We start from the raw sequence: 24,632 nt of genomic DNA on the forward strand, positions 1-24,632 counted from the left end.
TAAAATGATGAAATCATATATCCTTAATATCCAGCATCACTTAAGGAGTATTTACTGTGTGCCAGAAACTGTGCCAAGCTCTTCACATCCATTATCTCATTTGATCTTCCAAAATCCCAAGGAGTTAGGCTCTAGTACTATTAGTACTTTGCAATGAAAGAACTGATACGCAGGATGGTTATATAATAGCCCAAAGCCAAACATCAATCTATTTCAATGATGGAATCAATTGGGCATCTGTAGGTGCTGAAATACACTTGACCCTTCAACATCTGCTCTCACAATCAACTCATATTTGTTTGAAAATGACCGGCAGGTGACCAGGCAGGTGTTCTCATGCTGTCATTCCCATGCCATCTGAAGTGGGAGAAATAGGCATAGATGGATGTGAATATAGATATAGTTACACACACACACATAGACAAAGATATATTCGCCTGGATAGTTTTCATTTCTGCTGAAATTCTGAAAAGCGAACATTAAAGACAGACCCAGGGCGCCTGGGTGGTTCAGTCGGTTAAGCATCTGCCTTCAGCTCAGGTCAGGATCTCTGGGTCCTGGGATCCAGCCCCACAATGGGCTCCTAGCTCAGCGGGGAGTTTGCTTATCCAGCCCCCCCCCCACCATTCATGCTCTCTCTCTCTCTCTCAAATAAATAAAGTCTTTAATTTAAAAAAAAAAAACACACATTAAAGACAGACCCTTTGTTTTAATGTATTGTTGGATTTGGTTTGCCAATATTTTCTTGATGATTTTTGCAACTATCTTTATCAGAGATATTGACCTAGTTTTCTTTTTTGTAGTGTCTTTCTCCAAATTTGTTTTGAGGGTAATTCTGACTTATAGAATGAACTTGGAAGCCTTCCTTCATCTTTAGTCACCACAATCAAGTGGGATTTATTCCAGGATACAAGGGTGATTCAGTATTCACAAAGCAATCGATGTGATATATCACATTAACAAGAGAAAGGATAAAAACCATATGATCATCTCAATAGATACAGAAAAAGCATTTGGCAAAGCACACCAATCAAGGATAAAAATTGTCAACAAAGTAGGTTTCAAGGGAACATACTGCATCATAATTGGAACCATATATGAAAAATTCACAGCCAACATCACAGTTAGTGGTGAAAAACCAAGAGCCTTTCTTCTAAGATCAGAAACAAGACAAGGATATCTCTTCTCACCACTTTTTTCAACATGGTACTAGAAATCCTGGCCACAACAGACAAGCAAAAAACTAAAGACATCCAAATTGATAAGGAAGAAGTAAAATTTACTATTTGCAGATGACATGATAAATACATAGAAAACTCTAAAGACTCCACCAAAAAGTACTAGAACTAATAAATGAATTCAGCAACATCACAGAATACAAAAATAATATACAGAAATCTTTCTGTACACTAATAATGAAGTAACAGAAAGAGAAATTAACAAAAGTCTTACTTACAATTGCATCAAAAAGAATAAAATACTGAGGAACAAAGTTAACCAAGAAGGTGAAAGACCTGTATTCCAAAAACTATAAAACACTGATGAAAGAAATTGAACACAACACAAACAAATGGAAAGAGTCCATGCTCATGGATTGGAAGGACAAATATTGTTAAATGTTCATACTACCCAAAGCAATCACAGATTTAATGCAGTCCTTATCAAAACACCAACAACATTTTTTACAGAATTAGAGCAAATAATCCTAAAACTTGTATGGAACCACAAAAGGTCCCAAATAGCCAAAGCAATCTTGAGAAAGAAGAACAAAGCTAGAGGTATCACAATCCCAGATTTCAAGGGATACTACAAAGCTGTAGTTAGCAAAACAGTATGATACTGGTACAAAAACAGACATATAGATCAATGGAGCAGAATAGAGGACCAGAAATAAACCCATATCTGTATGGTCAATTAACCTATAACAAAGGAGGCAAGAATATACAATGGGGAAAAGACAGTCTCTTCAACAAATGGTGCTGGGAAAACCAGACATTTACATGCAAAACTGGACTACTTTCTTACACAATACACAAAGATAAACTCAAAAAGGATTAAAGACTCAAGTTTGAGACCTGAAACCATAAAGTTCTAGAAGAAAAGATAGGCAGTGATTTCTTAGACATCAGCCATAGAAGTTTTCTTTTTTTTTTCCAATTTATTTATTTTCAGAAAAACAGTATTCATTATTTTTTCACCACACCCAGTGCTCCATGCAAGCTGTGCCCTCTATAATACCCACCACCTGGTACCCCAACCTCCCAGCCCCCCGCCACTTCAAACCCCTCAGATTGTTTTTCAGAGTCCATAGTCTCTCATGGTTCATCTCCCCTTCCAATTTACCCAAAAGCACATACCCTCCCCAATGTCCATAACCCTACCCCCCTTCTCCCAACCCCCCTCCCCTCAGCAACCCACAGTTTGTTTCGTGAGATTAAGAGTCACTTATGGTTTGTCTCCCTCCCTATCCCATCTTGTTTCATGGATTCTTCTCCTACCCACTTAAGCCCCCATGTTGCATCACCACTTCCTCATATCAGGGAGATCATATGATATTTGTCTTTCTCCGCTTGACTTATTTCGCTAAGCATGATAGAACCTAGATGTCCATCAACAGATGAATGGATCAAGAAGATGTGGTATATATACACAATGGAATACTATGCAGCCATCAAAAGAAACGAAATCTTGCCATTTGCGACAACATGGATGGAACTAGAGAAAAGTTTTCTACTTATGTCTCCTTAGGCAAGGAAAATAAAAGCAAAATTAAAGTATTGGGACTACAACAAAATAAAAAGCTTTTGCACAGCAAAAGAAAACCAATCACAAAATGACAAGACAAACTACCGAATGAGAGAAGTTATTTGCAAATGATGTATCTGATAAGGGATTAATATCTAAAATATATAAAGAACTTCTAAAGCTACACACACACACACACACAAACACCCCAACAAATAATCTGATTAAAAATGGGCAGAATACTTGAACAGATGTTTTTCCAAAGAAGACATACAAATTACCAGTGGACACACAAAAAGATGCTCAACATCACTCATCATCAGGGAAAAGCAAATCAAAACAACAATGAGCTGTCACCTCACACCTGTCTGAATGGCTAGAAACAAAAAGAAAAGATATAACAAATGTTGGTAAAGGTGTAGAGAAAAAGAACCATCGTGCACTATTTGTGGGAATGCAAACGGGTGTCCCCACTGTGGAAAACAGTGTGGAGGTATCTCAAAAAATTAAAAACAGAATTACCATATGATTCAGTAATTCGATCACTGAGTGTCTACCTAAAGAAAATGAAGACAATAATTTGAAAAGATATATGCATCTCTATGTTTATTGCAGCAGTGTTTGTAATAGTCAAGATACGGAAGCAGCCAAAGCAGATAAACAGATAAAGAAGATGTGGTATGTACATATAATATGGAATATTACTCAGACATAAAAATGAAATCTTGCCATTTGCAATAACATGGGTGGATCTAGAGGGTATAATGCAAAATGAAACTAGACAGGGAAAGATAAATATCATAGGATTTTACTCATCTGTGAAAGTTAAGAAGCAAAAACCAAATATACAAAGCAAGAAGATAAAAATAGAAAAACAGATTCTTAAAAAAAAAAAAAGGTTTTATTTATTTTTATGACAGAGACACAGCAAGAAATGGAACACAAGCAGGGGAAGCGGGAGAGGGGAGAAGCTTCCCATCGAGCAGGAAGCCAGATGCGGAGCTCCATCCCAGGACCTTGAGCCAAAAGCAGGCACTTAACGACTGAGCTACCGAGGCACCCCAGAAAAACAGATTCTTAAATGCAAAGAACAAACTGGTAGTTGCCAGAGGAGATGTAGGTGTGGGATGGGTGAAATAGATCAAAGGGATTAAGAGTACTACACTTATCATGATGGGCACTGAGAAATGTACAGAATTGTTGAATCATTATATTGTACACCTGAAACTAATAGAGCTCTGTAGGTAATTATACTTCAAAAAATAACAGGTCCATTTTAAACAAACTATTCACCACAGTATCTCAGGAGAACTTAAATCCATGATTCTGACAGAAAGAGTCTGCATCATAAGATGCTAGTACTGAAAGGAAACACGAAGGGTATCTGGTTATGGATGAGGATATTTATTTGCTTTTACTTTCCTGGTCATGCACACTGTGTGGTAGAAACTATTAGTGTTCGCCCACATCCCATTCTTCATGGGAGATTAAACTTCCCTGTTTCTCTGTAGTTAGCTGCCAGTTCTGGACAGTGGTCAATGAGTAGAAATTAAATGTGTCACTTTCCTCCAAAGCTTCTAATTACCAACAAAAGGCCAAGTAATATTCTTTTTCTCTTTGATGTTACTGAAACACTTTGAGTCTCCAGATTATGTGGCTCCAGGACGGTGAAGACTTCATTCACCCGGTTCACCACAAAACTGTATGGAGAGCAACAGTCTTGGAGAATTACCTAAACCTGTAGCAGACTTTGCTTAATAAGAAATAAATCTTCAGAAGTCAGAGATATTTATTACAGTGACAAATTTAGACTCTTCTTAATATCCACAGAAGTTTTGAGAGTAAGCTTAGTAGAAATCACTGTCCTTGTGACAAAGCATTAACCTATTTTATGCTTAAGCAAGAACAATATTATTGCCACCATCTAAAAGTCATAACCAACCTGTGTAATCAGACGAAAGAAATGACTACAACAAATCACTCATTTGTTCAACCAATATTTATGTACCAATTTTGTTTAAAAAATACTCTTATATAATTAATCTTGGCAATAAAATAGAACTTAATGATGGATTCAATAGGATGGTAAAGAAGAGGATAGATTGAAAAATCAGTTAATAATTTATGGCCACATGTCTGAAAGGAGCTAAATGTGGTACCAGCTATTAAAATGTAGAGAACTGAAGGGGGAGGCATTTTGAGTGTGAGGTAAAGATCAAATTCTCAGTTGGGTACCTGAGAAGTTTGAAAAGAGATTTCCAGAATGGAAGAGTCAGTGTGCAAGTTGGGTACATATACATGGCTGATTCTCAAAAGAAAGACCTGACCTATGTCAATTAATAATAACTATAAACTTAGTATTACTTAATAATAACTGTAAAATTAGTTAAGTATCTTCAAATTAACTGAATCAAGAACCCATAAGCTTTGCATAGAGTATATATATACACATCTATATACGTGTATATATATAGTTTTTTATTCAATTTTATTTTTTAATTTAATTTTTTCAGTGTTTCAAAATTCATTATTTTTTTTAAAGATTTTATCTATTTATTTGACAAAGAGAGATCACAAGCAGGCAGAGAGGCAGGCAGAGAGAGAGGAGGAAGCGGGCTCCCTGCTGAGCAGAGAGCCGGATGCCGGGCTCAATCCCAGGACTCTGAGATCATGACCTGAGCCGAAGGCAGCGGCTTAACCCACTGAGCCACCCAGGCGCCCCCCAAAATTCATTGTTTATGCACCATGCAATACGTGTCCTCCATAATCCCATCACCAGGGTCACCCCTCCCCTTACCACCCTCCCAAAACCCTCAGTTTGTCTCTCAAAGTCCACAGTCTTCTATGGTTTGTCTCCCTCTCCGATTTTCCCCAATGTCAACTATATTTACACAAAAAGGAGAAATATACTTTGTTGGGGCACCTGGGTGGCTCAATGGGTTAAAGCCTCTGCCTTCGACTCAGGTCACGATCCCAGGGTCCTGGGATCGAGCCCTGCATTGGGAATCTCAGCTCAGCAGGGAGCCTGCTTCCCTGTCTCTCTCTGCCTGCCTCTCGGCCTACTTGTGATCTCTGTCAAATAAATAAATAAAATCTTTTAAAAAAAGAGATATACTTTGTTAATGGATGGATGGTTTCATAATTTAAAGATCTTCATTTTTTTTCTCAAGTTTATCTGTAAATTTAAGCATTGCCAAAATAAATTTGCAGAGAAAGCTTTTTTGAAGATACTGGACAATTAACTTCAAAGTAATGTGAATCCTAGGTTACTTTGACCCACAGAAGAGCAAATACAAGGATCTTCCTTTATGATATATGAGGACACATTTCAAAGTTGCAGTAATAAGCAGAGGTGTAGTTGTGTTGGTGTAAGATAACTATATCTGCGTATATGCAAAAATATTGCATAACTATTAACTTGATATATGATCATGCTGGCACCATTGATCAACAAGGAAATGGTAGATTGTTTAGTGGATAGTACTGGGAGAAAACTTGCTTACCAATTAAAAAAAAACAAAACAAAACCAACCCTCTGAATCCTAACTTTAAACCACATGAGGGCAGGGAACAGGTCAAGATGGGTAAGAAAGTTAATCATGGCTAGAAATAGACTATGAGTGGCGGGACTATAAGATTAATACAAGAATAATAGAAGAACATTTTGAAACTCCTAAATATACAAATTTTTGTCCCCCACAAAACTGAAGGACTTGAGTATATCTAAACTTTGACTTTTCAAAAAAAGATTTTATTTATTTATTTATTTATTTATTTGAGAGAAAGAGAGAGAGAGAGAACCAGTGGCAGGGTGGGGCAGAGGGAGAGAGAGAAGCAGTCCCCCCACTGAGCGGGGAGCCTGACATGGGGCTCATCCCAGAACGCCAAAATCAAGACCTGAGCCAAAGGCATATACTTAACCGACTGAGCCACCCAGGCACCCCTAAATTTTGGCTTTTTGTTCATCATGCAGAGTTGACAGATCATAGACTGGAAAAGAATTACAACATCAAAAATCAGCAAGGGGTGATATCTTCAACACGTAAGAGAACTCCTAATCAAGAAGATAGGAAACTCCACAGAAAAGCAAGCAAGGAATATAAACATACAATCCATAGTGAAATCCAAATGGCTAACACATACATGAAGAACTGGTCAGCCTCACTAGCAATTTAATAAACACAAATTAAAACAAGATACGTCTTCACTGCCATCAGAGTGACAAAAATGAGAAAACCCAAATAATATCAAGGGCTGGTGAAGGCGTGTGGAAACGAAAGCCATGCAGAGTTAGGGTGAAAGTAGAAATTAATAAAACCTCTCTGGAAAACAATCTGGCAGGACTTAGTGAAATTGATTTTTTCTTAGAACAGCCCAGAAGGATATGAGCACACACACACACACACACACACGCACACACGCACACACACACACTGCCCTCATGACAAAAGAGAATATGCATAAAAATACTAGAGTGTTGTTTATGCCACGGAAGAGGTAGAGATGGTTTAGGAGAGAGGAAGAAAAACATGGAGGGTTAATGCTATGGAACTCAGAAATATGTTATAGGTACATATAACAACTTAAATAGATTCTTAAAGTGATGAATATAAACAAATATTTAAGTCAAAATTAGCCTTTGGCACAATTTTGTTTTCTTTACCTTTAGCAGAATTTTGCTTTCTTGAAAATATGCACAAGAACGATATTGCAGTGATATATCCCTATTCAATGGTACAATTTAAGGATATCACATATAAAAAGAAACCAAGCTGTTGTTATTAGTCAATCTATAATATGGCTTATAATTTAAGTTATACTCAACCCAATAGAGAATAATCTTCACTACACAATTTCTGATGACACGCAAGAGAAACCTACATGTAAGGTTAACTACATTCTAATAGGGATACTTGGTTTAGAAAAGCAGTACTTAAAAGTTTAGAATACAGAAAATACAAATGGACATGCACTGTTGTATTCTGGCTGCAACTATTCCATGCCTTATCTCTAGAAAAAGTTGAGTAAAGAGTCTGTTAGTAAGCATGAGCTGAAGTAACCAATGCAACTTTGCAGATGTGTAGCCTGAATCCTGCTCTAAGTTCCATTGCAGTAAATGGCCTTCATGTATTGTTTTCCTAGCAAAGTGCGAGGCATCTAGTTATTATGATGCATCACTACTATTTATACAGATGAGGCTAAACAGGACCTCTGTCTTCTAAGAATGCAAATTCTTTGTCAAGCAGCTGATTGATTGATTTATAAAAGATTTATTTATTTATTTTAGAGACAGCAAGAGCACACAAGTGGTAGGACAGGGGGAGAGGGAGAGAGAGAGAGAATCCCAAGCAAACTCTATGCTGAGCTGGACACAGGGCTCGATCTCATGACCTGAGCCAAAACCAAGGGTCCGACGCTCAGCTGACAGTGTCGCCCGGGTGCCCCGGCAAGAGATTTACTTTTCGCCAATAATTGCGTTCCAAAGGAAATGCACATGATGCTTACTGAGCTGTCCAATTCAGTTTCTTTTGACATTCTGTATATACATTTTTTTTCTTCAGAAATGGATCTTACCATGCCAGTAGGAAAGCAAATAGTGTGATAAACTCATTTACTTAGTGAGTTTCCCATACACCCTGCTGTCATAGTTCTTTTTGTGGTTACTTTTATTTTTGTCCGAATACTTCTTAGGAAGATAGTCACATGCTGTTAATGTGCTATCTGTTCAGGGAAATGAAAACACGATACATAAAAGTTTTCCTGATCAGAAAGGAGAGCCAAAGTGAGGCTGAAACTGAGGATTTACCTGAGCTTACACCTGTGGTTACATACACAGACTCTCCAAGCGAGAGGCATGGTCTCATTTGCAGCAGCAGCTTGGATACCAACAGACCAACACACCGTTTGTTCATTACAAATGAAGACTTCCCGGGAGCAGTAACTGTGGTGTGGACACTGCCCTTTAGGACTTGGGTTTGTGGGAATCCTGTGAAGTGCCTGTTTCCCCAGTGCAGCCTCTAGATGAAAGGATGAGCAAGCATAAAAGTGGAAATTGAGATCAAAGGAGGTATTGCAGAGAACTAAAACCCAAAATAAGTATCAACCTCAAATAGAGCTGACTATAAAGTTGAAAAAGAAGTAAGAGGGATCTAAAACACCAGATCCCTTAAAACCAGGGAAATTGTGGTCACATATTGGAGAAGTCCTATTTCCTTGGTCTCATCACAGGAGGCAGAAATGAGAACACGTTTCCAGGTCTCCAATAATTATTGAAAAGAGAAGACTGAGGTAAAAGAAACAGGTTAGGAAGATAAGAGATATACTATCCTGGGTGACTGTATCAGGGATTAGCTGACCAGGGTAATAAACTCCTTACAAAGCCTCAATCTCCCATTAATAATCTTAAACTCCTTACCTTGATATTCATAATCATTCATTTACTAAATCATCCATTGATAACTTTAGTAATTTTCAAGGAAAAGAACTCTCCATTGTCCTGACGATGTCATGTTAAATAAAGATTATCTCTGTTCTCTAGAATTTCATTGTAAAAAAATTGAAAGTCAATTCACTCATTCATTTTTGCTAAGAAACAGTATATTTATTGAACATCTACTCCATGCTAGGCCCCTTGCAAAACCCAAGTAAAATAGGCCCAACTGATACTTTCACAGAGATTACTGTTTAGACTTATGATTCAAATAATCATAAAAATAATTCCCTGGTCACAAATAAAGATAAACATAATGAATGAGGGTGACATAGGTCCCTGAAGATGTGGACCAAAATGCTAAGAAAGGCTTCCTCAGGGAAATAGTCCTTGAGCTGCGATCTGATAGAAGAGGAGGACTTAGTTTGGTGGAGGTGGGGAAGATAATATTCCAAGCAAAGGAAAGAAAATGTGTAAAGGTTCTGTGAAGGAAGGAGATGGCATGGCATTTTTTGAATAAATGACAGAAGGTCAGTGGGGTTTTGGTGGAGAGAGCAAGAGGGAGATAAATGTACATTAAGGTAGAAGAGAGAGACCCCTTGTCAGGCTTTGTGTGAAAGGTAAGGATCTGTGTCTCCTGAAAACAATAGGAACCTTTGAAAGGTTTTAAGCAGAGAACAGTCATCATACTATTTGTGTTTGGAAAAGATCTTTTTTGCTGCAGCCTAAAGCCAAGTTTGGAGAACAGCCAAAAGGATGCAAGAAATAAATAAGAAGATTTCTCCAGTGATATGGATGAAAGCTCATAGTGGCCTGGGGTAGGCAGGTTACAGTGGCCTTGGAAAGACACAGACAGTCACTGATGACTGAGTCAGTGACCCAATATAGTGAGATAAATAACTACAAAAGTGGGTTGAAGGAACAGGGACCCCAAGGGAAATCACAGAAATCAAACTGCAAGAAAGTATCCAGAAATAAATCCTCTTAATTGAAGTCTTGAATAAGGAATTATTTGTTGAGTGAAACCAAGGAAAGGAGGTGGTATTCCACCACCTGTGGGAAGCATGGGCGGAGGGTAGGGGGTGAGTGGGATGTAGAGCTGGACCAGGGAGGAAAGCACAGTCACAGTCTGTGCTGTAAGCTTGTGAGTGTTAAGTGTCCACCTGGTGAATTGGTGTTGGTGCTCTTAGAAGGAGTGAGTCAAAGACAGAAACTGGCCAGAAACTTTGCAGCACCACCATTTAGGTGGAAGTCAGAGAGTGAGCCCCAGGAAAACTGCACTGAGAAGGAGCAGCTGGTTCTGCAGGAGGAGAACACAGGAGAAGGGCTAATACAGAGAAGGAAGGTGTGTCCAGAGTCAAACGCCAAGAAAAAGGCAAGTAAGACAAAAAACTGGATTTTAGCAACATGGTGTTTATCCATAATATGGCTCCCAAATGTTACCCATAACAACCTTCACTATGCTATGAAAAGTTCAACTGTTAAGCCCTTTTCTTCTCTCCTCCTCTTCCTCATTCTTCTTTTACATTTTCTTCTTATTCTTCCTGTCTTCCCTTTCTTCATCCTCCCTGCTCTTCTTCCTCCTCCTTCTTGTTAACAAACCTGGTTCTTGTAGGGGACTCAATCAAAGTTGGTCTAACACAATCACAGCAAATCCATTGCTTTCTCTGTGCTTAGCCTGGAGATGGACTTGAGACTCAGTCCTGACATGAGTTGTCAGGGCAAACTGGCAAAGAGCCAACATGCTCAGGATGATGGAGTGAAACAGGAGAAGGTTGATGACACAGCAGATCCCAGGACCGACTACCTGCAGGCTCCTCGGGGAATAAACCCTGAAGGTCCTTTCAGGTTAAGCTAGTTTAGCCCTGTTTGTTATTGTTCCATCAGAAACCTTTCTAACAGATACATTACTTAACTACTCACTCTCCCTTACACAAACTCCACTGTGTGTTCACTTTTCCCTTTATTCATTCCGATTCCTCTGCCAGGAGTTCCCCTATCAAACCTTCATATGTCCCAAATCAACCCAACTTTGAAGTATCACTTTCATTATGTGCTTTTTTTCCCACTTCTTCCTATTTCTGATCTCTCAGTCATCTATTTCCCCTTCTAAATCTCTTTGACAATTTAAACATAAGTATTTAAGCACATGTCCTACAGCCCTTGCTGGATCTTAATTTGCTCAAAGGGCGAGATCCGTGTCCAAATCATTTTAATTTCCCAGTACTTAACATAATGTTTTGTTCATAGGAGGCTCTTAATAAATTGAGCTATTTAATAAAATATCTAAAAGTTTTGATATACTTGAAGCTAGTAGTAGAGATATATGGAAAATGTAACACTTAGGAGAGTTATGATAAGAAAAAAAGCTCTTCGTAGAATAATCAAAGTCAGAGGAAAGAGTTAATAGCAATTTCAGACTGAGTGTCTTGGCAAATGGCATGCTACTGGAAATGTGGACCCGTATCTTAGGGCAATTTAGTGATCACAGTACATTTCTGGTACTTGCATGCTTATGGTGTTTCGAGATAAGAATGCAACCACTGCTGATTTCATTAATGGCCCATAGATCAGGTATCCCACATCCACGGCTGTTTCTGTTAAGCCAGGGACATTCAACATTAGCAATAAAGGAAGGTTTAGCCTATGGAGCACAGACATAGGGGGGAATGACAGATAAAGGATGTGAAGAACAAGGACCCTAAAAATCACTGGGTGGGACCCTTCACCTGGACAGCTGGCACAGCAGGTGGCCAACCTGATTCTGAGACAGGAAAGCAAGGTCTGTGGTACGAACTATGAAGTGAGGTGAGAGATGCAAAGAAATGTGTCTATAAATATCATTCTCAGCCTTTGACAAAGCTTTCCTTGGCAACAGCCCACCACACTCCCTTCTACTGCCTTTGATCAGTGTCTTAGTGTCACACTGATCTCGCACACTCTTCCGTGGAGTCCTTTAGCTGTCTTTCCTCCGGGTGTTCTGCTCTCCTAACAGGGCTGCAAGCTGCACTCACTAGGAAAGGCACCTCCTCACTCCAGATCATACTTTACTATGCACACAGGAGTATGAAGAGGAGAAATGAAGATATTCCAAAAAGATCGATCCCTTCTTAAAAAGTCTGTTGCATTGCCAAGGGGCAAGAGGGGACATTGGGGTACTAATAATGACAATCTTTTCTCTTTTTCTAGGTGTTTTTAATATCGGTAAGTTATTTAGTGGAAAGCCATTCTATTATATACTTCCAACTGGTGGAGATTTCTGTATGTACGTTATATTTCAACAATTTTTTTTTTTTTAAATTTGACAGACAGAGATCACAAGTAGATCTAGACAGGCAGAGAGAGAAGAGGAAGCAGTCTCCCTGCTGAGCAGAGAGCCCGATGCGGGGATCGATCCCAGGACCCCGGGATCATGACCAGAGCCGAAGACAGAGGCTTTAACCCACTGAGCCACCCAGGCACCCCAACAAAATTTTAACTTTAAAAAAAAAAAAAACTTACTAAAAAAGCCGTGCTCAGAAATCTCTATTCTGAAAGAAAACCCATACGAAAACCCACAGGATGATGAAGGTCTGGCCGCGAGGTAAAAACAGTGAGGCACTAAATCATACACAATTGTAGAATATTGACTCTATCATCGTGGAAGAACGTTTTGGAGCCAGCCAAGGATTAAAATCGCATTATGGGGCGCCTGGGTGGCTCAGTGGGTCAAGCCGCTGCCTTCGGCTCGGGTCATGATCCCAGAGTCCTGGGATCGAGTCCCGCATCGGGCTCTCTGCTCAGCAGGGAGCCTGCTCCCCCCGCCCCCCGCCTGCCTCTCTGCCTGCTTGTGATTTCTCTCTCTGTCAAATAAATAAATAAAATCTTAAAAAAAAAATAAAATCGCATTATGGGGGGGGCGGTCCTCTCAACAAACCCATGGAATAGGCACATCTAAAAGGTCCCCAGGACATGAGGGGTTTGGTATGGTCCAACCGTGGTTGCAAGAGCCAAAGCCTGAATTGACAGTGGACATTGGTGAAGTACAGAAAGGGAGATCGGTGGTTGAGTCCTGGCTTGAGTGAGCTAGAAAGTAAAAGAGGATCCAAAAAGTGATGTCTAAGGTAGAGGATGGAGGGATGAAAAGGGTCTAAAGCAAAGTGTTGAAAACAGGGAATGCCCTATAACTAACCCAACCCCGTTCTTCAGTTGTGAAGGCTAGACATGGAACAATTCAGGTTTCCTATCTGAAAGCACTGCCTTCCTCTTGGTTGTGCCTCCTCTGTATTTGTCGAGAGACCTCACTGCCCTTTAACCAAAGTCTCCAGGTTTTCACAGACCTACTTTTTTCCCAGCCCAACACACAGATTTCAAGGACTGTCTAAGGAGGAGGCATACAAGAAATGATTTCCTAGAAATAATAATGTATCCCCTTTCCTATGGAAGCCCAATCACTGAGTTCTGACAGATGTCTGTTTTAGCTGAGCTTGAGAAGCAACATGCCAAGATGTTTTTCATCACTTTTTATACTGTGGAACTACAACACAGCACCTTCAGGCACCAAAGCATGAGTTCAAAGGACCTCTCTGAAGGTAACCTGATGCCACCTCAGTCCATCTCTTTATATGTCCTTTCTACAATCCCTTACTCTATCACTGGCCCTTGCCATGGGCAGCCTGGTAAAAGGATGGTTACTTTTACAGATCCCACATGGAAAAGCTTTAAATCTGCTGAATAATTTGTTCCAACTGTGGGATGTAGAAGCAGGTTTATACCAGAAAGGAAGAGATGGCCATATTAATGATGTCTCTTATATCCATCCCGGAATACTAAAAAAAAGAAAGAAAAAAAAAAGAAAAAGAGACAGATGACAGCTTTGTGGCTCCAACCAGTGTTGTATAACTTTTAAATGTGGAAGAAGATGATAGTATTCAGCAGAAAGCCTTGTAAGAAACTGGGAGAGGGCATCAACCAGAGCTATGCCACGGACAGCTGTAGTAGGAGACACTGATCTGACAGGCATGCCAATCATTTCTACCTGATTCAAATTGGGTTGACCGGAAAGAGTATCATCAAACAACTGTGGACTAGAGAGAAAAACTGAAACACTATTCTCTTATTCAAATAAGAATATGGAATCTCTGCTGTGTGCAGAACTAGATGGATGCTAAGGTGCTAATTATAATGGCTTTAGATGAATCCCAGCAAGGAACTCATAATGCACAAGGAGCATTGCATGCTTTGTTCACATTCCAGACTCAAATCGAAAATCTTCATCTATCTGGTTGTTTCCACAGTATCCAAGACAGTTTCAATTTTATAAAGTGAAACTGACAAACACATAAAAGAAATATGTTTTTCTAACTGCTCATACATTTTGAAAAACAATGGGACATTATTCACCCAGTGCAAAATTATCTTTATTCAGAAGGTCCCGTAAGCTGCATGCTTACAATCAAAAACATTTTACATTAGCAATGAAAACCAGTCATTTCTGCAAGAGTTTCCCGGTGTCGGTAGGTATTTTTATTGCTTCATTTTGCTTCTATCAAAGAAGTACAGTGGTTGCTTTTAACCCATTATCCATCCTACATCAGGTGTAGAGTAAGGAAGTGCAAAGCATTAGAAAGAGATGGGGGAAGGGAGGAGGGACCTCTAATGTTCCCTGTAAAGAAGCAGATTTAGACATGATCACCCCAGACATTCTCTTCTGATTTCTAACCTTGCAAAACAGGGGGAAAAAAATGTATGTGACTAGTCACACACGCACACGTATGCCTACATAATTAGCCACAGATTATAAGGAAATATAACTTTTGTTGTTGTTTTAAGGAAAGGGTCCAGAATTACATCATGGGCTTTCTCCCCTGAACAGATAGTTGGGAAGTCACAATCTCCACTGTAAATTAGAACATGCCTATAAAATGGGGTGACCCCAAGAATCACGGTTCCCAAAATGTCCTCACACTAATCATCAAATTATTGAATATATTATCTTGTATGACAAAAGGGACTTCACAAATGTGATTAAATTAAGGAGGTTAAAATGAGAAGATTATCCTCGATTATCTTAGTTGTGTCCCATGTAGTCACATGGGTCCTTAAAAGCAGAGTATCTGTTCTGGCATACTCACTTTGCAATAATGGCCAGACAGTTGCAATGTCACTGGCTTTAATGATGGCTTTAAAGATTCAGAACACAAGCCAAGGAGTGTGGGTGACCTCTTAAGTTGGAAAGGGCAAAGAAACAGATTCTGCCCAAAAGTTTCCATAAAGGAACCCAGTACCACCAGCACCTCAATTGTTAGCCCAGTGAGAACTCTATGAGACTTCTAACCTACAGAACTATAAAAAATAAATGTGGTTTTTTAAAGCCACTGTTTTGTGGTAATTTGTTATCGTAGCAATAGGAAACTATACTCTGGACTGGCAGATGCAGGTTTCTTAGCACGAATATCTCAAACAAATGCACAAAATCATTTTGACTGTGATGTCAATGATACTATTGGATGTGGGTCTGCCTATATTTGGTAAAAAGACTGACAAACTCAGACAACGGAGCTTGATTTCAACAACCATTTAATAGGTCCCTACAATACAGTGGGGCATACTCATTGCTTTTCAATATTAAGACTTAATTAACAAACTTATAAAGGTATGTTCCTATTTTTATGATGGAAGCATTGTTGAAGTCCTTATGTTTTGTCTCACTCAATAATCCCAATGGAACAGCACAAATGGGAAATTTCTCTCAAAGTTTAGAACCAGGAGAAATTGTGCCCTTCAAGATGAACTGCTGTATATAGTCCTCTGTGACTAGTTCAAGTATGTGACCTATTCCTGTAAATTCTGGGATGTAGGAGCCAGAGCTGTCCTGCTTTTAGTTGTCTTCCAATACCTAGTGCTATGCACAAGGGATTCACCCCAAAATTATTTGTGAAGTGAATGAATTAATGACTAAATCTTGGCTAATAAGTGGTTCACAGCGAGGTTTTGTGCACTGCTGTAGTAAATGCCTTTACTGCTGTACTGACATTATTATTGGCACGGTTACTTTTCTTGGTTCTTCCTTTACCATTTTTATTTCTTTTTTCTAGCTTTATTACATTTGTCTTGTTTGCTCTCCAAGGAATTCACTTGTGGTGAAAAAGAACACTTGCATACTAATTACAATAGTATGAAAAAGCACTAAATAGATATTCAAGTATTAGGGAACCAAAAGGAAGAAGTGGCTAAAAGTAACTAGCATTTTGTTTGAGGAAGAAGGGCATTCCAAAGCAAAAGAATGCCATTAACCTAGATAATTCTTCGGGGGATATTGAATCATCTAGTGTTACTAGAGCATAAACTAGTGGGAGAAGAATCTGGAAAAGATGGTAGGAATAACACTATAAAGGACAATGATAGGTAAGCTAAGGCAACAGGAGCTATGGAAGGATTTTGAGAAGATTAACTTGTTCTTTGCTGTGTTTCAGGAAAACAACACAACACAAAACAAGATGGCAGGATGAAGGATGCTTTGGAGAAATGAGAAACTGAAAGCAGAGAAATCAATTTGAAGTTCCTACAGGACTCCAGGTAACAAATAATAAGAACCAAGACATAGGTAGTTGGGGATGGGTTCAAGGGAACCTAAAGAAGTGGGAACAACATGACATGACCAGTGACTGAGTGCAAGGACAGAGACAGAGGGGAAGAGAAAATGGCCATGAGGTGAGTACACAGGTCATTCTCTCTATGCTGTTCTTCACAGTTCAGTTTCCTACTATGGACCTGTTGAATTTGGAAAGCCAGAAGAACCTCCATGCCCAGCAAGCTGATGCAAATGTGCATGTGGTGGCTAGAAGAATAATTGATGCACACAGATTTAAGTCATTTGAGGGTAGGTGACGGCTGGAAAGTGTCTGAGGTAATTTGGGGAGGACACAGGTGAGCAGAGAAGACCAAGGATTTTATACTTAAAGGGCAGGTAGAGAAGGAAAAGTCTTAAAGGGAAACTGAGAAGAAGTAGAATGAGAAGGGAGACAAGAAAGGTAAGAGTACAGTGTTAAATAAGTTAAGAGGGGGGATGTCAAGAAAGAATGGGTGGTTGGCTGAAATAAACTAGAAAAATCACAGGATGGTGAGAAATCATGAATTTTACAAAAGTAAATTCATTATAGACTCTGAAAGGGCAACATGAGGTCAATGATCAGGTATTGACTGACCCCAGAAGCAGGACTGTCGGTGGGCTGAGTGTTAAGGAGCAGTGAAGAAATGGAGCCTGTTCTTCATGGCATTTACCAATGACAGGAAGACTAGAGATGGGACAGAGAATGAAGGAATAAGGAGAAGAAAAGACAAAGTATTTTTTTTTCTGTATATTTAAATATCTATAGGAAGGCTTATTGGGTATAACACCAGAGTGGAGAGGGACGAATATAAATAAATGAAAAAGAGAGATTTTCCTCACTGCCTTGGTAGATCATCTAGAGGCTGTGTGTGGGATGCATTATCGCTGGGCCATATCCCATTGATGGCCATCTGCTGTGACCACGTGGGCTGTTGCAGGATAGACGGCAGACAGAGCCTGGGAAGCTCTATGGCACATCAAGAAAACTGGGACCACTTTACACTCGCTGTAACTTAAGCATAATATCCCACTACGTTATATCGGTATTTAAAATGCATTCACTGAGGGAAAATGCTGTATTCCAGACATGACTCATTACTTAGCATAGTTACATTGTTAGTAAATACCAAGGAGAGTCTCTCAAGTTCATGATTTTATTTATTTATTTTTTTGCATACATATAGTAGCAGTGATTTGACTACTTACACACAGTACACGAAGTCCAGCGCCTTATGTTTGTTACAGAAATCGAGTTTGGCTTTGAAGTGGGCAACCACAAGACAAATATTCAGAGTACCATAGGGAGAATCTCTGGAAAGGGCTAGACCCATGCTATACAGAATACACAAGAGTAATAATGTCCATTTTGCATAATGGCTAGACATAAAGGGAGGTGAGAGTAGACGAGAGCTCAACTCCAAGAGTCACAAAAGCTTTGGAACCACCAATAAACATGAGAAATGAAGAGACCTGAAAAGACATGAGTAAAGAGAAGCTCTATAACTCAGAGGGAATGGAGAAAGCAAAAGAAAGATAGCAAAAGACTCATGCCAGCGCTAAAAAGAAAGCCCAAAAGAGACAAAGTCAATGGAGTATCCTAGGTTACTCTGTCCCTAGAAGAGAGATTTTAAAAAAGAGAAAGAAGAGGCAGGTTGAGGAGGATTTGGTAGGGTTATGGAGATGCGACTTCTGAAGCCACTCACCCTATTCTTTCATTCATCTAATATTTTTCATACTGTTTGCATAAAACAATACCAGGGGATTTAGAAAGAATATGATAGTTCTTTGCCGGGGCACCTGGATGGCTCAGTCAGTTAAGAATCTGCCTTAGACTCAGGTCATGATCTCCGAGTCCTGGGATCAAGCCCGAGTCATTGGGCTCCTGGCTCAGCAGACAGTCTGCTTCTCCCTCTCCCTCTGTGATCTCTCTTACTTTAGTCCTCTCTCAAATAAATAAATAGAATACTAAAAAATAAAATAGAATAAATGCTCTTTGTCTTCTTGAAATTCTCAGCTCAATCTAGTCAGAAAAAGTAAAGAAATAACATAAATGGAATCACTAGAAAACAAGAAACACGTGTAAGGATATGTGTATATGTGTATATTAACATAGCAAAAGAATAATTGCTAAATTTTATCAAATTTTTTGAAACAATGAAATGCTTTGCTTTGGGTGGCAATCACATTCAGCATAGCAAACCCCAGTCGGTCCCGTGAGGCATGGCTCGTCGCTGCCAGGATAGACCCGGATCTGATCACATTCCCTTCCTGGTGCCTTTCGGTCTTCTGCCTTCTCTGGTTCTCTCTTGATGACCTCCATCTCCTTCCCAACAATATTCTACTCCTTCCCTGTCAAACCCCATCTCCCTCCACACTGACATTAAATACGGCCTGTTCTTCAAGGTCCCACTTCAGTGTCATTTCCTCCTCAGTGGCCGCTCCCCTCCGTTTAGTTCTTTCTACTGGTATGCGATGCCACAGAAGTAACATCTAATTGTTTTCTGATCATTTTTTTTATCTTTTAGGATAAAGTCTGACATTTTTCTCCCGGGATTTAAATCCTTGTAGCATTTGTCCCTGGTTAAGAAAGACATGATAAATGTCATTATCTAAAGCTTTCAACTGCCGACATAAATCTCCAAGAAGAGCTGACAAGATTCAAAAAGCAGAAGATCAGAGATAGAATATTGGATTCAAATCCAGACTCTGACACCAACTCACTGTATACTTTAACACAGCACATTAACTTCACTGGGCCTCGGGTCGCTCATATGCAAAATACCAGGTCTGAGGTTTATAGAGTTCTCTGTCACTTGGCAATGCCAAAGCCCCGTGACCTTGCTGAGTCAGTGTCCGTCAGTTCACATGCTCAGACCCATCCAAACACACTTACACCAAGGGCTCACTGAAGTTGGTGTCAACCTGAAAGTGTTAGGTCTGATCTTCCTCTTGAAATAAATCAACAATTCTCCCCTCCTGTTATCAGTTCTTAAAAGATGCTTCAACCATGACAAGACATAATAAAAGGGAAGATTAATTGGTGAGCTGAAAAATCCTTGCAGTGACAAGGACACAAAAAGAAAGAAACGGGGGTGGAACCGAGCTACAGCTTTTTTTTTTTTTTTTTTTTTTTTTTTTTTTTTTTTTTTTTGGCCATCCTTGTTTATTTTAGGTTTCAAGGTTTTATTTGTAGGATGACCGGCTTACATCCTTAAAGGTACACTGCCTAAATTATTAATAAGGGGAAATAGTCCTAATCTTGTTATTAGTTAACCTTGATTAAAGCACCTATTTAGTGACTTTTATTCGCTTAGGAGATACGATGCTGTATGCCTTGCTGTTTTATTTCCCCTCCAAAGCATCGTTTTGCCCCCAAAATTACCATAAATAAAATTTAATTTTTTCCTGGAGATTTTAATCCAATGAAACACCTCTTGAATTAATTTGAGAGACCATGAGGATTGCAAGGTTGGATTTGGGAATCATTCAGTGGCATTCTGTCCTAGACAAGTGACAAAAAGATCAGAAAATTAGTTTCTGTCTTCAAAAGTATGATACTTGATGACTATTACCAAGGTCTTGCCATGGGACAGAGAATACCTATCCACACTTACAGTAGTCCTCCATGTGGATGCTGCTATTATCTGCACCTTAGTTATATTTAGGATAATCACAAAGCACAGTCTGACCAGTACTACAGAGCTGTGTATCAAAAAGGAATCCCTTTGTGCCTCTAGGGAATCTGAATTGATAAACGTGGGAGAACATAGAATAAAAAGGATTGCAGTTGAAAATCAACTCACTCCAGAAGGTGACATTTGAGTCAGTCTTCAAATTGTTATTAGATATAAATAAATGGTATTAAGGGAAGAGGACGCTGCAGAAAAAAATAGTGTGTGGCGAGGCAAGTCCTATCATAATAATTATCACACCTGTCCTTTGTTCCATGTCAGTCATCACCATTGCACTGTAAGATCCATCAAATCTGACACTCTTAGTCTTTACTGTAGTTACAATCCCCAAGTCCTAGGATATAGTGATATGAGTTGAATGAAGGAAAATACATGTATTGCTTAGTAGATTTAATTCAATTTTCTATTCTTCAGGTGTCTAGGTGTGTGAGTGTAACTTCTTAGTTCCTCCCTAAAATATTAGAATGAATTTTACCACCCCGTGATGGACTGAATGCTTGTGTCCACCCAAAACTCATATGTTAACATCCTAACCCCCAAAGTGGTGATAACTAGAGGTGGAGTATTTGGGAGATAATTAGATTTAGATTAGGTAATGAGGGTGGGACCCTCCTGGGTGAGATTAGTGACCTTATAAGGAGTGAGATCTCTCTCTCTCTCCAGGCACAGGCATGGAAGAAAGGCCATGTGAGCACATAGTAAGAAGGAAGCCATCTACAAGCCAGAAAGAGGGCTCTGGCCAGGAACTGAATCTGCTTATCCCTTGGTCTTGGACTTCCCAGCCTCCAGAAATAAGAAATGAATGTCTGTTGGTGAAGCCACCCAGTCAATGATATTTTGCTATGGCAGTCCAAGCTGACCATGACTTTGGACTTGGCCATGCGATTTGCAGTGGCCAACAAGATTATCTTCTGTGATCCAAGCAGAGACTTGAAAATCACTTGCCCTATCCCTTGTGCTTCTGCCAACACTGCAAGGAACATGCTGCAGACAGCATACAATGGTACAGCGTGAGAGGTGAGGAGGCATTTGGGCTAATAAAACAAAGTTGAAGCAGTACGACATTCCATGTGTTAGAGAGTGGAGTTGTAGATAGGAATGAGGTGAGGGGAAAGCAGTTAAGGGATAGTCTTCATCATCAGATAAAAAATTTACATTTCAATAGGGAATCTGAAGAGAAAAGCCATTCCATTATAGAATGTTTACAATGGCATTGGGTGAGAGAAAGCAGAAACTATAGACTATGAAAATAAAGCCTTCTTCAGATGAATTCTGTCTGCACTGCTCAATGACAAGGGTTGTAGTCTGTTATCTTTATGTCACTTTTTTGACAAAGCAAACACGGATTTTGTTTTACAATGTGTTATAGAACAGGCCTGCTTAAATATCATCCTCCTTCCAACCCAAAGGTTTGATGATTACCAACCCTCCTTACTTATCATGATAGACTACACTCATAATCCACATACACCCGTTACACACACATACCATCAATGTCCTAAAAGCCCACCTCCCCCATAAAAAATTAAGCAAGCAAAGAGGATTTGAATTCATGAATGTCAAGTAACTTAGTCCCTTTCTCCTTAACTACTCAGCCACTTCAATGGTAGACGCCAACAGGCTTACCGATGTTAACCGTGAGATTTTTGTATGTTATAGCTAAAAAGCCCAAGGGGACAACACCAGAAACTCAGCCTGCAGAAATTAATAAACTAAATTCTCTAAGACTGGGAACCCACAGAGCCATCAGTGGCCAAGGGTACTGGAATCAAAACCCCAACAGCATAACCCAGGACTCCCGGACTTCTAGATCAAATTTAAATTTGGCTGCCAGTGTATGTTATCAGGGATGTTGTAGGTTTCTACTAGATACTTAGAATTGGCCTCCTGAGAGTCCCAGTTGGAACTGCCTTCTTTAAAACAGAATGAAAGTCTCTGGTATGTCTCCATTGAAAATGTCTGGAACCAAGCAGAGACTTATAAGATGGAAGTGAACTGTAGGATTAGCAGAGGATTTTCTACTCCCACAGCAAGAATTTATTCTAAATTAAACTGCCTGCAAGGCAATAGACACCTTTACAACTATAGCCAGGAGCTTGATAAGAAATTTCAGGGTGTATCTCAAAGTCACTGCCCACATATCTTGTATTTCAGAGAACATTGCTTCAATTATCATTATTTGTTTTTATTGCTGAAACAGAATATATAGCCTATCTTCCACTCCTATTTAGTTTCAAGTCTACAACTGAGACAGATAGTCTATGTTTAGTAGTTCATTTTTCTATAATTTGTCATGCTCTTTCCTTCCAATTATGTATTTTTATAACTAAAAACTATTGAGTTATATATTTTGATATATATTTTTTTCTTTTTGAAATAGCAGGCAGAAAGCATTTCAAATACTTTAAGTTCGGTCAAGGTAAGAAATAAAGAATTTATTTTAGCCTTAAACTTCTTTCCCAGATTATCAACTCTTCAGTTAGCAGCTGTATCATTAGGGAAATGTCTTCTTTTTTTTTAAGACCTTGAACTCCAATGCCTTCTTAATTGTGAAACTCATTAAATGTTCAGAAATGGCATTATTCTCTAAAGCTCATACCCATTAAGCACAGCACACCCATTGTAGTTATTAAGATACTAGGGAACCACTACATTGGTAAGGAGGCAAGAAAATAGGAGGCCACAGACCATAATTAAAACATTCCCACTAAGAAACTAATTGCATAAGCAATACAGAGCAAATGAAACTTCAGCTCCCAAAAAGAGGAGCTAAAGTCAGTCCAATCTAATCACATCACACAACCCATTTTAGCTCTGCTTCTTTAAAAGAGGGTCTGCAGAAGTCTTTCAGAACTCTCCCCATATTCCCCAATATCACTGCAATCTACCCTTCACATTATCTGTGTTTTGAAGTCTGCAGCATAAATGCACGTGCGAATCCAAATCAATGAATGGATGAGTACGGGCTTCGAACAAGCAATACGAGCATGATCTCCCACCACACTTTCAGTAGTTGTATGTGTTGAGCAGGTCAGGTGGCAAGATGGCGGTCTGTCGAATTCCTTTCTCTATAGAGCTGTTTCTTTGACAGGGTGGGAGGTGGGGGGTCTGTCCAAACCTGATCACCGAGCAAGGCCAGTCTGCACAAGCCTTGATAGCCAGTACTTTCAACACTATTCAGATAGGACCAAGGTAAAGACTAGAAACTCACTAGAGTGATTGAAACATGTGACTTTTCCCCAGAAGGTAAATCTCTGATGAAACACTGGCTCTGTCAACTGTTGAGGCCCAGTAGAAGACAATAAAAGAAGATATCATTAGTAGTCTAGTTTAGAATAGCTTATTTCTTCTTGTATGTATTTACAGTTTTCTGCCTTTCCTTTTATGTTTACACATTATAAGCAGGAAGCATGTCATTATAAGCTGTTAATAAGGCATGATGATTTTAATAAAAGCATATGCCACAGATTATCCTTACACATAAAAGGTATCCACATTCCATATCTGGTTACTAGACTCAAAACTCCCTGCTTAGACCAATTCAAACTTTGACTTTATCGGACTGTGGACTCTGGGCTGGTCTCAGCACGGGTGAGGCTCCTCGCCAAGGGGCTTTCTCGTGGGAAGGGGCAGGCTTAGAAGTCAGCCCTTGGGCTCACTTATTAGCTGTGTGACCTTGGGCAAGTTATCTTGCCCTTATGAAGCTCATTTCTCTTGTTCATAAAGCAGGATTCGGAGCTCATTGAAATATTGAGATGCTAAATTAGGTAATGTGAATAAATGGCTTAGCACAGAATGTATGAGTCAATAAATGATAAAGATATCTATACTTTGGGTGGCTGCTATTAACTCCCTGTAGTCCGTTTTCTTTCTTTTGTTTTTTACCTATTAAAAAAAAAACAAAACAAGATACTTCTTATCCCATAAAAGTATATTTTAATATATTTTGCATATTTTTTATTAATTACTCCCCAAGAACAGACAGCAGTTCTACTTTTGTTTCCCCCTTAACACTGGACCCATTGATCAAATGAATCTGCTGAAAAAAAAAAAAAGCACAAAAAACAGGAGGCCGTGTAATTCTCAAATACAGTGCTGATTTTTAACATTTCATTATATTCTGCACACATTTATATATTTCTAATTCTCAGCTATAGATTTGTTTTCTTTTTGC

The sequence above is a fragment of the Neovison vison genome, chromosome 4, assembly GCF_020171115.1.
Source record: "Neovison vison isolate M4711 chromosome 4, ASM_NN_V1, whole genome shotgun sequence".
Lineage (NCBI taxonomy): Eukaryota > Metazoa > Chordata > Mammalia > Carnivora > Mustelidae > Neogale > Neogale vison.